This window comes from Sapajus apella, unplaced genomic scaffold (assembly GCF_009761245.1).
Source record: "Sapajus apella isolate SASKATOON/1434 unplaced genomic scaffold, GSC_monkey_1.0 scaffold1, whole genome shotgun sequence".
Classification (NCBI taxonomy): Eukaryota; Metazoa; Chordata; class Mammalia; order Primates; family Cebidae; genus Sapajus; species Sapajus apella.
In genome coordinates, this window is record NW_022436941.1 from 79,369,556 (window position 1) to 79,383,981 (window position 14,426).

A 14,426-nucleotide genomic window follows, 5' to 3' on the forward strand; every position below is an offset into this window, starting at 1 on the left:
AATGAAGCCAACTTGAGTAATTTTGCTGCATTCAAAATTACCTAGATGGCCTATAAAATTAAGCATGGTATTTTCTAAATAAGCTTTGGAAGGGGCCTTCCATACTTAATATTCTAAGATATTGAAAATTATAATTTAAACATTCAACAGTTATTTATTGGTTACCTATTCTGCAAACTACAAGGTTTTAAGGACTCAACAATAAGTAAATGAGACACAGTGTTTGCTTTCATGGAACTTACAGTAGAGGGGACAAAGGCATTGCACGATTCAATACTCATATAATTATAAATGTGGTCAGTACAATGAGAAGCTCAGTGTGGTGAATAAGCAGGAACCTGAATTTGATCTATTCCGGAGAGCCAAGGAAGGCTTCCTTCAGGCTTTGAGAAAGTGATTTGTGGCTGATTTCTGAAGGATTGTAAGAGGTAACTAGGGAAAAAGTTGTTAGGAAGAGGAAGGGGATCCAGACAGGAAAGATTTGCAAAGACCTTGAGGCATAAATGAGCTTGAGACATCCCGGGAAATGTAGGGAAAGCGAGAGGGAGGGTAGCCAGGGCCTGGAGCTGCAGAGCCGTTGCTAACCGTCCTGTGTGAGGTATCCCCAACCCTGATGCTTTATCCTCATAACCCTGCTCAATTTTCTTTATAACACTTCTCACAGATTGATATACACATCTGTTTCTGTTGTCTGTCTCTCCCACCAGAGCACAGCTCCATGAGAGCAAGATCTTTGCTTACCAATGTATCACCAGCACTTAAAACTATGCCTGGTACACAGTAGGTTCTTAATATGTGTTGAATATAGCCACCAAATTGATATTGGACATAATTCAGGTTGATAAGATATTTTGAGATATTAAAGAGTTTTTAACTTGATACCATGAAAACTTTGTTTTTTGTTTTTGACCTTACTAAGATCCTGGATAAAGAGTTTAGAGTTTCCTACCTCTTTGCTATCTAAAAACTCTGTTTGCTTATTCCTCGCAAATTCTTTTTTCTAAATGACAAAACAATCCATTTGTCATGATAATGAGTAAAGAAATCAGCCCAAATTTAATCCCCAGATAATCCCCAAACCACACCAGTAGAGTAAGGGTAATTAAACAGTTATCTATGCTTAGCCTCTTCGGCGTTTCCTCCTGCCACAACAGTCATGGTAAGCCAAGAGATGCCCCATGTGTGCCTTCTTGGGAATAATCGTTTTAAACTCACGCTCCCTTCCCCAAAGCCACGACTCCAAAGTGAGACTATGGAAATAAAGAAGAAACTCTCTTCTTTTCCTGACTTGCCCCACTTGCTGATTTAGGCCAATTTGGGTGGTGTTGGGCCTGAACACACATTGAAATCTCTGACCTGGAAACCTTTCCTCAGGCACATGCCTTTTGACCCACAATAGCAACATTCTACCAAAAAACAAACCAAAACCAAAAACATTCCTTGTTGCTAGACCACCACCAACCCTCCAAGGGGAGGGCAACCTTGCGTCAGTGGAAACATACCTGGGCTTTCTCATCCTTCTGATTTGGGTACTGCATCCCACCCAGCTACTCTGAGAGCTCCAAATACTCAAGGTCAAACTCAGTGCAATGGGTATAAATCTTCAATATGTGCATGCAGGAAATACGACTTTCTTTAAATCAATTAATCTGGACCCAGGGCTCCAGCCAATCACACTATTGGGAATTTCCATCTGTCATTACTAGCACAGCTCCTCTCTCTCCCAACATAAAAGTTATCTTATCTCCAACATAATCTGAACCAGATCTCTGTGTTGTTCCAGCCAAGTCCCTCTGCTCTTGGCTTCCTTGTCACACGTGGTATACCAGGAATATATGCTGGTTTGAGGCCCTGCTTCAACACAGTGTCCATCAAAAGAGCCTAACCTGCCAGTGTTTTACCACACCTTGCTGTGGTCTGAAGGTTTGTGTTCCCCCGAATGCCTGTGTTGAAATGCCCTAGGTGATGCTATTCGGAGATGGCACCCTTTAGGAGATAATTAGATTATGAAGGCAGAGTCCTCATGAATGGGATCAGTGCGCTTATAAAAGAGGCCCAAGGGAGCTTGTTCAACTCGGCCATCATGTGAAGACTCAGCTAAAAGGTGCCATCTGTGAAAATGAAAGCAGGTCCTCACCAGACACCAAATCTGCCAGAACCTTGATGTTGGACTTCCCAGTCTCTAGACTGTGAGAAGTAAATGTCTGTTGTTCATAAGCCACACACTTTATGGTATTTTCTTATAGAAGTCTAAGGAGACTAAGACATACCTACTTAAATTACCACAAAAAAGCAGTACTTTCCCAAATTCGCAACACTCTCCTCCTCTCTCCTTCCTTCCTTCTTTTGTTCTCCAATGAGATTAGGCTTAGAAACAAAAACAAAACAGACTAGAGGTAGTTATACCTTCCGATTGCTTCTGCTCTCTACTCTGCAAAAACCCTGGCTATTATTTGAAATATGGAGATGAAAAAAGATATTGGAAGAGCACACATTACATAATAGTCCATTAACCTCCCACACGTGGTTGGCAACATCTAGATCCAACAATGTTGACTGAACATTTTGAGATGTGGGAAGTTGAGAAAGTTGTCTCCAGGAGGAAGTCATCAGGACCTCCTATACTTCCCATGTGGGAACACAGGGAAAGGGCCACTTTTTCCTGAAGTTTCTGTGTTCCAATGCTATCCTTGAACGTCTATTTGCAGCTTCACTTAGCTGTTTCAGTGACAAGATATAGCACTTGAAAATTTTATAAAGTGAGAGTCACATTTGTTCCCTGCTGCAAGCCCCCACACCGCCATTCCAGGACCCTGCTATGGTCCACAAGTGCCATTATGAGTCACTCTATTTTGTAGCTAGGAAAAGTGAGGCCCAAGAAAGTTAATTGACTTGGCTAAGATTATTCACAGGCCCAATACTTAGACTAATGATTTGCAAACCACAGATTTGACAGAATTCCTAATGTTATCTCTACATCCTGTTGCTGTTGACCTGCTGACAAGGACCAAAACTGCCTGTTGCATTGCCTTTGATTTCCTTTGACCATTTTTTATTACAAGATTTCAATGATAGTTTTTACGGTCCAAAGCTAGATAACAGATATTACATCATATGCATTTGTTAACTCACCCTACATCTGCGTAGCCATGCTATATGGTCAGAATTCTCCAGATGGAGCAGGAAACCTGGAGTTAAAGAGCCCATGACCACCTAAAAAAATTATAGAAAATGAAAGAAGCTGACAAGAAAGTAAGGAGCAGAGATAGGAGTGTGTCCCTGCCCGGTGGAGACTCACCACATGGGGCAAGGCAGATCTTAGAGGAACTGCTTGCAGGATGTATGCCTCAATGAAGGGAATGGAGCATGGGCAGCATCTGGCTTAGGCTGGAGCCCCTTCCACCATCATGCCTGTTTAAGCAGGGTGTTGGCCACGGGCTGACAAATTCCAAGCCAACAGACATGGTTTCAGGACCTGAATCATGCAAACATATTTTCTGAAAGGCTCCATCGTCTGAGAGTTGCTCTTACTTTGCTTTTTGTTTTTGAACCATAAAACAGACCAAGTACACAGTGGCAAACACCTGCTCAGTGCCCATCGACGCAAGGCACTGCTTTACCACCAGGCTGTGTTAATTACAGAACCAAGCCGTCTCTCACCTTGCAGCTTCTTCACACTTTGCTCATTTTCTCCCTAACACTGATGGTTTCTGTTTCCTGCTGTTCAGTTACAGCATCTAGGAAGAGTGTGGCAGAAACCACCAGGCCACTGCACCCTGCCACAGTGGGTCAAGTGGAGGCTGGGTGCTGAGGCCCATCTCTATCCAGCAAAAGTCAGTGGTTCATGGGTAGGAAACAAAGCTCAGGACAGCTGCTGCAGTCCAGAGAACTGTCCAGCATAGAAGACTCTTAGGGAGCAGCCTCCCACCCGCTGTGCTTTTTGAAGCCATGTTTGGTATCACATGGAATTATGCAGTAGTCATAGAATATCTTTGAAAACTTATATTTTAAAAATAATTGCTAGGATCAGTGATTGAAATATCAAATGAGTGGACTGGAAAAGCTGAAAACAAGCAGAAGTGAGAGAAAAAAAATTGAGGAAAACTAGGAGAAAGTGAAGGAAGGTGGACTCTCTGCTGCTATGGCATCCAAGGACAGTCGTGGTACCTTCTGTTCCCCACAGGACCAGGTTCCTGATGCTTAGCATAATGCATAAGGCCCTGAAGGACCTATTCAAACTAAATCATCCCCAGCTCCTCCGATCAAGCCCACATAGATACCCCCTGGGCCTCAGCTAAATGCTGCCTTTATGTCTTGCTTTTACATCCCTCTGCCTGGAAAACAGCTCATCCCCTCTCAATCCAGTTTAAATACACTTTTGTTTGGAAAGCCTTTCACATTAGTATTTTATATACACCCTATAATAAGTATTTCCCATAATATGTTGTTTTTCAAATTTTTTTCATTTCTCTCACTAGATTGTCAGATTTTTAAATACAATGTATTCCTTTTTGCCTGATAGTAAGGAATTAAGTCAGGATATTAATATTTGACTATTCTTTTCCGTCTAACACCAACTCTTCTCAAAATATGGTCCTTGAGCTGACCTTAAAATCAACTAGGATCTTGTTAGAATATTATCTAGCCCCACACCAAGCTCCAGGAAAAGACTCTCTAGCGGTGGGCCCTAGAGCCTGTGTCTTAACAAGAACTTCAGGTGATAAGTATGATCCATAAAGTTTGAGGAAAACACTGTTCAAGACCTCATGGAAGTGTTTTTCTATCTTTGGTTTTTTAAAGAAACAAAGTTAATAATCTCAACCACCTTTCTAAAGTATTACATTTAATCAAAGGGATACTTGTTGCTACAGGAGTTGTAATAGATGACCTGGTGAGGGACACAGCCAGTCTAAGGAATAGTGGGATAGCATGTTTGACCAATGTCCATCAAGCAAGAAAGGAATGGTGAAGACAGCTATTAGCTCCCTCCAGCAGAGGAAACCGGGGATCGGCCGTCACCATCAGGCAATGATGGCATCACAAGCAGGCATGGGTTAAAGATTTAAATGTTGTAAAAGGAGAGAAGAACCAGAAGGAAATTACATCCACATTATTTCTGCAAGACCATTAATGTAATAAACCGAAATCAAACACCTTCTCAGTCTTCAAGTGCCCCATTCAGGTTCACTCTGCTAATCACACAGCTAAGTGTCCCTCTACTGTCGTTAACTGGATGAAACCACACATCCTAACCCAAGATGGCTTGGGAATCTGCCATCACAAGGGACCACCAAAGGGCCAAATGACACAACCTACAAGTTCAGTGGTGGTAACTCTCCATGGGTTTAACTTTGACTATTGGGAAACTACAGATGGGAAGGAACCAGTGAGTTAATTTCTTCTTCTCTCCCCAGACGATTCTGAGGCATGGCCTCCCCTTGAACCTCATCAGGATGATCCTGCAATTCCATGTCAGCAAGAGCACCTACCAAGCGACCTGTAGTGTCTGTTGGCTGTTCCTTTTGAGTCAGTAGCCAACATAGAAACATCTCCCCTACCTTCCTCTATTTCTTTGTCCTTACTTGCTTCATTTTGCCTTAATTTTTTTTTCTCACCCCTACTGCCTTGTACTTCTCAAATGAAGTCTGTCACTTTGATCCCTCCCTCAGACTGTTTCTAGGGACCCTGAGCTAAATACTGCCCTGTACATTCAGAATAGCAGATGCCAAATTTCTGTGTATATATTGGAGTGCATTAAGTATTTAAAATCAGCCTTTGGCTATTAGAAGTAGGAACGGTGCCTTATGCACCATTGTTTTTCCAAGACTTGGTTCAGTGTCTGCTATATAGCAAGTATTCATTTAACACAGAAAGAAAGACAAGTGGGCAAGTAATTGCCCAAATGAATGATGTTAATGGTGAATAGTGGGTGGGAAGGGTATGAACTGCCCTAGAATAGATTAGACATTAAGTAAGCAGGAGTCGAGACAGTTAAGGGATCAAAGGCAGCTGTAAAAGAATATGGAACAGGAGTAGAAGTTGAAGGGATCAAGCATTCTCCCTAGAAACAAAGGGTACAGGAAGGGTAAGACACAGATACTTCACCGTCTGGGAATTTTTATCCATACTCGTTATTAAAGGCACACGTGGTTGCCTACTTAATTATTACCAACCCTCCACCCCCACTTTCTTCCTGGCATATATATGTGGGATTTTGTTCAGGTCTTGTGAAGTCAAGTCTTCCAGGGACATTCAGCCTCTTCTCAGTTCTGTCAGCTAATTCTGAACCTTTTATGGTAATTTTTCTACCTTTGCCAGTGATTAGAATTGGACAGGTATATAGTGCTGCAATCGTAGACAATGAAACACAGGGCTGACTTCTGGGAAAACATCCCCAACTCTTACAAAGAGAAAAGAGAATGGAACATTGCTTCTTCTTGGCTTTGGAAATTCAAGGATGTCATGGTTAGGGTATTATCTTGAGACCATGAAAGGAACTATCTGAATACACAGACAACATACGAAAGATGGCAAAGCAGAAGTTAGACAGAACTTGAGTCTTTGAAGATGTGTTTGAGCTGCTTAGTCAGCCCTACTTTGAAACTTATTAAGCTAATAACTAGTTCTTATTATTTAAGCTCTTTTAGTTGAACCTGCTATTATTTACGCCTGAAACAATCCTAATACACTGTTTTAGTCCATTTGTATTGCTGTAACAGAATACCTGATGCTGGGTAATTTAGAAATACAGAGGTTTATTTGGCTTACGGTTCTGCAGGCTTTATAGGAAGTGTGGTTCTACAGCTGCTTGGCTTCTGCAGAGGCCTCAAGAATCTTTAACTCATGGCAGAAGCAAGGGGAGCTAGTGCATCACATAGTGAGAGGAGGTGGCAGGTATGGAAGGAGGAGGTGCCATGTTCTTAAACAACCAGCTCTTTCATGAACTAACACAGTGAAGACTTACACATTACTGCAGGGACTGCACCAAGTCAATCATGAGGGATCACGACCCAAATATTTCCCAACACGTCCCACCCTTGAATATTGGGGATCAATTTCAACATGAGATTTGGAGGGGACAAATATCCAAACTATATCATACACCCAATCTTTGTTCCAACAATGTACTGGTGGGTCTGGGCTAGGGGTTGGGGAGAGAGGTACCTGGCACAGTGGAAAAGTTGGGGCTTTGGCCCCAAATTAGCTGGGTGACCTTAGGCAGGTAAATGCATCACTGAATTCCACATTCTCTCATTTTAAAGAGGGGAACTGTGATATTAGAATTTCTCTACATTCTTCCTGGTATTAGAGCAAATAAATTTATAAATATAATCTCACTAAAAACTTTAGATAAAATTTTTCAAAGCTTGTGATCCAGAGTAGATAATAAAATCAAAAGATGGTTGCAACGAGCACCAAACATGAACTAAAATAGAATAGAGAATATCACTGTGTACTGCACATAAGAGTAAGTTTCATTTTCTGAAACTGCTTCATTTACATGTGTGAATGGGTGCACTTGCATGCTTGCACACATATTCAAATGTTTCCAAGTAAAATATTTTAAAAAGCATATGAAGCACAGATTTAGAACAAACTCAAACCATAGACAACTAGGGAACCTAAGTCTCTCACGAATTCCCATTCCTGCCAATTTACCTGATATCCATTACCCAAAAATGGTTTCTAAAGAGAAATAAAAATTGATTCAAAAGGGAGGCCTAATGAGTAACATAATAGGGAGCCATTGATTGTTTTACAGTGGTATGATGGAGCAGTGGGTAAATAAACCACTCAACACGGGTATTTCAGACAGCTGAGAGGAAAACACAGAGACAAAGTGATTTCTGGCCTTCTGATAACTTTTTTCTTCTCAAAGTCGATTGATGATAAAATGTGCCATCTTATAAATATTAGTAGACAAAGGCAATACCTAGTCTTGGGAATACTTCATGGAAGGCTTGGCTGAAAATTAAAAACTGGACTATAAACTTCTTGGAGGTTAGATACATATCTTAGACTTGCTTGTATCTTGAATTGTGCCTAGCCCAGTGCTGGACAGGTATGTAAGCCACTCATTTTTGTGCAATTATCTATTGCAGAATTCTCAGACTAATATATTTCCTTTTCCTTGTTTTGATCCTCTGCTCAATCCTGAGGATAGTTCTCAGGTGAACTGCAGTGCTGTGGAGTGCCTCACAGGAGGACAAACAGATGTAGCCCAGACCAGAACCCCTGGGATATGGGAGGTTCTTATACTGGCCACTCTATGGGAAAGTTGCTTGCTTTGGGAGATAGGTAGCTTTCCTCTATTTTGTGGGCACAGGATTTTGCCTTACTTTTATAATCCGTTATTTCCAGGAAACATCCTAAAAGGATGTAGGTAAAAGAAAATGAGAATGAATTTTGCAATTCTGATCACTGCCTAGAAAGAGAGACACATGAGTAGAGGTGGAGTTTAACATCACCTTTAATCATCCTGGGGCCCCCATGTGTCAAAGGCAAGAAAAGAGCCATTACCAGAGGCACTCACCTTCGAAGTTTTCACCGACTATTCCAACCCTCCGCGTCACCCTACCCCCAAAGTGCTACACCAATCACGATTGCCCTCTTGTTCAAAGAAAAGAATATCACGGATTGCTTTCAGATTGGCAGTTCTGCTGCTGATTTTTTTTTTCTTTTAATAGGCAAAGTGAGAAGGTTAGAAAAAAATTATTCAGATAACTCACCTGGGAGTAGGGAGGGACCTTGAGGCATGCAGACAGAATGACAAATTCAAAATCAACCAAGCCATAACTGTCTATTCTACTGAACACTGTGCCAGGTACCTCAAAAGAGTAGGACTTGATTCTTCCTTTTGAGGGGGTTTCAGTTTGTTTGGAAAAGAAATGGGAGAGGGACCGAGTACTGTGGCTCACACCTGTAATCCCAGCACTTTGAGAGGCCAAGGTGATTGAATTGCTTGTGCCCAGGAATTCAAGACCATCCTGAGCAATATGACAAGACTCCATGTCTACAAAAAATACAAAAATTAGCCCAAGCGTGATGGTGTGCACCTGTAATCTCAGCTACTCAGGAGGCTGAGGTGGATCGCTTGAGCCCAGGAGGTTGAGGATACAGTGAGCTGTGAACATGCTTCTGCACTCCAGCCTGGACTACAGAGCAAGACTCTGTCTCAAAAAAAAAAAAAAAAAAAAAAAAAAAAAAAATGGAGAATGGAAAAGGAAGGAATCCAGCGGAAGAAGAGTGAGCACTAAGACTGTATCGCACCTTCTGCTGTCTCATTTCAGCTCTACACCAACCCAATTATCCCTTCATTTGACAGAGAGGTCAAAGGAGGCTGGGAAGGATAAGGTCGCCTATTAAAAATATCAGAGCTGATGTTGGCACACAGCCAGTTTGTCTCTAAAGTGCCCTGTGCCCCCTGGGGAAGAGGGGACTTGATTGTTGCTTCAGTTTTTTATGTCAGCTATCAGCTATCAGTTTCCAAGGCATTATTTAGGGGATTTTCTTTAACTTTCTTTTTTTTTTTTAATCTCAAATTTCCCTCTCTTTTCATAACTGCAATTTCAGTGCCTAACATGTAGGACAAAATGCCTTTTTTTTTTTTTCTATTTTTTTGGAGACTGAGTCTCACTCTGTCACCTAGGTGGAGTTCAATGGTGCCATCTTAGCTCACTGCACCCACGGCCTCCTAGGTTCAAGTGATTCTCCTGCCTCAGCCTCCTGAGTAGCTGGGATTACAGATGACCACCACCATGCCTGGATAATTTTGGTATTTTTAATAGAAACAGGTTTTCACCATGTTGGCCAGGCTGGTCTCAAACTCCTGACCTCAGGTGATCCGCCTGCCTCGGCCTCCCAAAGTGCTGGTATTCACCGCGCCTGGCTCCACACTTTTTTTTTTTCAAAATTTCTGCACTGAATGTAGTCTCCTCTCTGGAACAGATTTCCAATAATTTTTATTTCCCTAAATAACATACAGTGAATTTGTTCATATCAAAGATGTACCCCAACATTAAATTCAAACAGCTCGGCCAGGCACAGTGGCTCATGACTTCAAGATAAGCCTGGCCAACATGGAGAAACCCATCTCTACTATAAAAACAAAAATTAGCCAGGTGTGGTGGTTCATGCCTGTAATCCCAGCTACTCAGGAGGCTGAGGAAGGAAAATCACTTAAACCCAGGAGGTGGAGGTTGCAGTGAACCGAGATTGTACCACTGCATTCCAGCCTGGGTGAAAGAGTGAGACTGTCTCAAAAAAAAAAAAATTCAAATAGCTTTACATTATTATTTATTTAAAACTTCAATTTACTTGCCAAGAATTATCCTACGTATCTTCATTTCCATCACCAGCAATTGCATTTGGCTTTTTCCTTAGGTCATTTTAAAAGACATTGAAAATAATGCCTGTTTGTTTTCATTCTATTATTCTCATGACATTTATTTGTCTTTGAATGCTCCCATGTTCTCTGGTATGACGCTATGAATCTAAGTTATTCCAGATTTCTCTATTCTTTCATGTATTTACAATACATTGTTTGAAGAACTGCCCCCAAGATGGAAAAATAGGAACAGCTCCCGTCTGCAGCTCCCAGTGAGATTGGGGCAGAAGGCGGGTGATTTCTGCATTTCCAACTGAGGTACTCAGTTCATCTCACTGGGACTGGTTGGACAGTGGGTACAGTCCACAGAGGGCAATCTGAGCTGAAGCAGGGTGGAGTGTCACCTCACCAGGGAAGCACAAGCGGTTGGGAGATCTCCCTCCCCTAGCCAAGGAAAGCTGTGAGAGACTGTACCAGGAAGAACAGCACATTCTGACCCAGATACTGCACTTTTCCCTTGGTCTTCGCAACTGGCAGATCATGAGATCCCCTCTGGTGCCTATGCCATTGGGGCCCTGGGTTTCAAGCACAAAACTGGGCGACCGTTTCAGCAGATATCCAACTAGGGGCAGGAGTTTTTTTTCATACCCCAGTGGCATCTGGAACACCAGCAAGACCAAACTGTTCACTCCCCTGGAAAAGGGGCTGAAGCCAGGGAGCCAAGTGTTCTGGCTTAGCAAGTCACATCCCCCTCGGAGCCAAGCAAAATATGACTGGATTGAAATTCTTGCAGCCAGCACAACAGCCAGAGGTCAACCTGGGATGCTCAAGCTTGGTGGGGGAGGGATGTCTGCCATTGCTGAGGCTTGAGTAGGTGGTTTTACCTTCACAACGTAAACAGAGCTGCAGGGAAGTTTGAACTGGGCAGAGCCCACCGCAGCTCAGCAAGGCCACTGTGGCCTGACTGTTTCTCCAGATTCCTCCTCTCTGGGCAGAGCATCTTTGAAAAAAAAGGCAGCAGCCCCAGTCAGGAACTTATAGTTAAAACCGCCTTCTTCCTGGGACAGAGCACCTGGGGATAGGGGTGGCTGTGGCTCAGCTACAGCAGACTTAAACGTCCCTGTCTGACAGCTCTGAATTGAGCAGTGAATCTCCCAGCACAGCATTCAAGCTCTGATAAGGGACAGATTGCCTCCTCAGTTGGGTCCCTGACCCCCTGTATCCAGACTGGGAGACATCTCCCAGTAGGGGCCAACAGACACCTCATACAGGAGAGATCTGGCTGGTATCTGGCCAGTGCCCCTCTGGGATGAAGCTTCCAGAGGAAGGAATGGGCAGCAATCTTTGCTGTTCTCCAGTCACCACTAGTGACACCCAGGCAAACAGGGTCTGGAGTGGACCTCCAGCAAACTCCAGAAAATCTGCAGCAGAGGGGCCTGTTAGAAGGAAAATTAACAAACAGGAATAACATTAACATCAACAAAAAGGACATCCACTCAGAAACTCCACTGAAAGGTCACCAACTTCAAAGACCAAAGGTAGATAAATCCATGAAGATGGGAAGAAACCAGCATAAAAAGGCTGAAAATTCCAAAAACCATAATGCCTCTTTTCCTCCAAGGGATCATAACTCCTCACCAGTAGAACAAAACTAGCTGGAGGATAAGTTTGACAAATTGACACAAGTAAGCTTCAGAAGGTGGGTAATAACAAACTCCTCTGAGCTAAAGAAGTATGTTTTAATTGAATGCAAGGAAGCTAATAACCTGGAAAAAGGTTAGACAAATTTCTAACTAGAATAACCAGTTTACAGAAGAACATAAATGACCCAATGGAGCTTACAAACACAGCACGAGAACTTCGTGAAGCATACACAAGCATCAATAGCTGAATCTATCAAGCAGATAGAAAGAATATCAAGCAGAACAAAGAATATTAGAGATTGAAGATTAACTCAATGAAATGAAGTGAGAAGACAACATTAGAGAAAAAAAGAGTGAAAAGAAACAAAGCTTCCAAGAAATATGGGACTATGTGAAAAGAACAAATCTACATTTGATTGGTGCACTTGAAAGTGATAGAATCACGCTGAAAAACACTCTTCAGGATATTATTCAGGAGAACGTCCCCAACCTCACAAGGCAGGCTAACATTCAAATTCAAAAAATGCAGAGAACACCTCAAAAATATTCTTCGAGAAGAACAAGCCCAAGGCATATAATCGTCAGATTCACCAGGGTTGAAATGTAGGAAAAAACGCTAAGGGCAGCCAGAGAGAAAGATCGGGTTACCCATAAAGAGAAGCCCATCAGACTAACAGCAGATCTCTCTACAGAAACCCTACATGCCAGAAGAGAGTGAGGGCCAATATTCAACATTTTTAAAGAAAGGAAATTTCAACCCAGAATTTCATATCCAGCCAAACTAAGCTTTATAAGAAAAGGAGGAACAAAATCCTTTACAGGTAAGCAAATGCTGAGAGATTTTGTCACCATGAGGCCTGCCTTACAAGAGCTCTTGAAAGAAACACTAAACATGGAAAGGAACAACCAATACCAGCCACTGCAAAAACGTACCAAATTGTAAAGACCATTGATGCTATGAAGAAACTGCATTAACTAATGGGAAAAACAACCAGCTAGCATCATCATGACAGGATCAAATTAACACATAACAATATTAACTTTAAAAGTAAATGAGCTAAATGCCCCAATTAAAAGACACAGACTGGCAAACTGGAAAAAGAGTCAAGACCCATCAGTGTGCTGTATTCAGGAGACCAATCTCTTGTGCAAAGACACACACAGGCTCAAAATAAAGGAATGAAGGAATATTTACCAAGCAAATAGAAAGAAAAAAAATAGCAGGGATTGCAATCCTAGGCTCTGATAAAACAGAATTTAAACCAACAAAAATCAAAGGAGACAAAGAAGGGCATTACATAATGGTAAAGGGATTAATGTAACAAGAAGAGCTAACTATCCTAAATATATGGTACCCAATACAGGAGCACCCAGATTCATAAAGCAAGTTCTTAGAGATCTGGAAAGAGACTTAGCCTCCCACACAATGATAATGGGAGACTTTAACACCGCAATGTCAATATTAGACAGATCAATGAGACAGAAAATTAACAAGGATACCCAGGACTTGAACTCAGCTCGGGACCAAGTGGACCTAATTGACATCTGCAAACTCTCTACCCCAAATCAACAGAATAAATATTCTTCTCAGCACCACATATCACCTATTCTAAAATTGACCATATAATTGGAAGTAAAACACTCCTCAGCAAATATAAAAGAATGGAAATCAGGACAAACCATCTCTCAGACCACGGTGCAATCAAATTAGAACTCAGGATTAAGAAACTCACTCAAAACCACAAAACTACATGGAAACTGAACAACCTGCTCCTGAATGACTACTGAGTAAATAACAAAATTAAGGCAGAAATAAAGATGTTCTTTGAAACCAATAACAAAGACACAACATACCAAAATCTCTGGGACACATTTAAAGCAGTGTGTAGAGGGAAATTTATAGCACTAAATGCCCACAAGAGACAGCAGAAAAGATCTCAAATTGACACCCTAACATTATAATTAAAAGAAGTAGAGCAGCAAGAACAAACGAATTCAAAAGCTAGCAGAATACAAGAAATAACTAAGATCAGAGCAGAACTGAAAGGGAGAGAGAGAGAGATGAAAAACCTTTAAAAAAAAAATGAGACGATCCAAGATGGCCGTTTAGGAACAGCTCAGGATCGCAGCTCCCAGTGAAAGCGCAGAGGGTGAGTGGACGCCGCGTTTTTATTGCCCACAGACTAGGTAATTCCCGGGCGGAGGTGCTCCACGGTCGCCAGCGCGGGGGTTGCGGCCAGCGCGGCTGTGCCGGCCAGCGCTGCTGCTTTGCCCCACGCGGCTGCTTTGTCAGCGCCCCGGAGCCGCGGTTCTCCGTACAAAATACACCGGTCCGGGGGCCCTTTAGGCTGGCGATTGGAGCCACGGGAAGTCGCCCATACGCCGGTTCAAAAAGGGGACTGAGCAGAGAACCAGGACAGTAGATTCCAGGGCAAAAAAAAAAAAAAGAAAAAAAA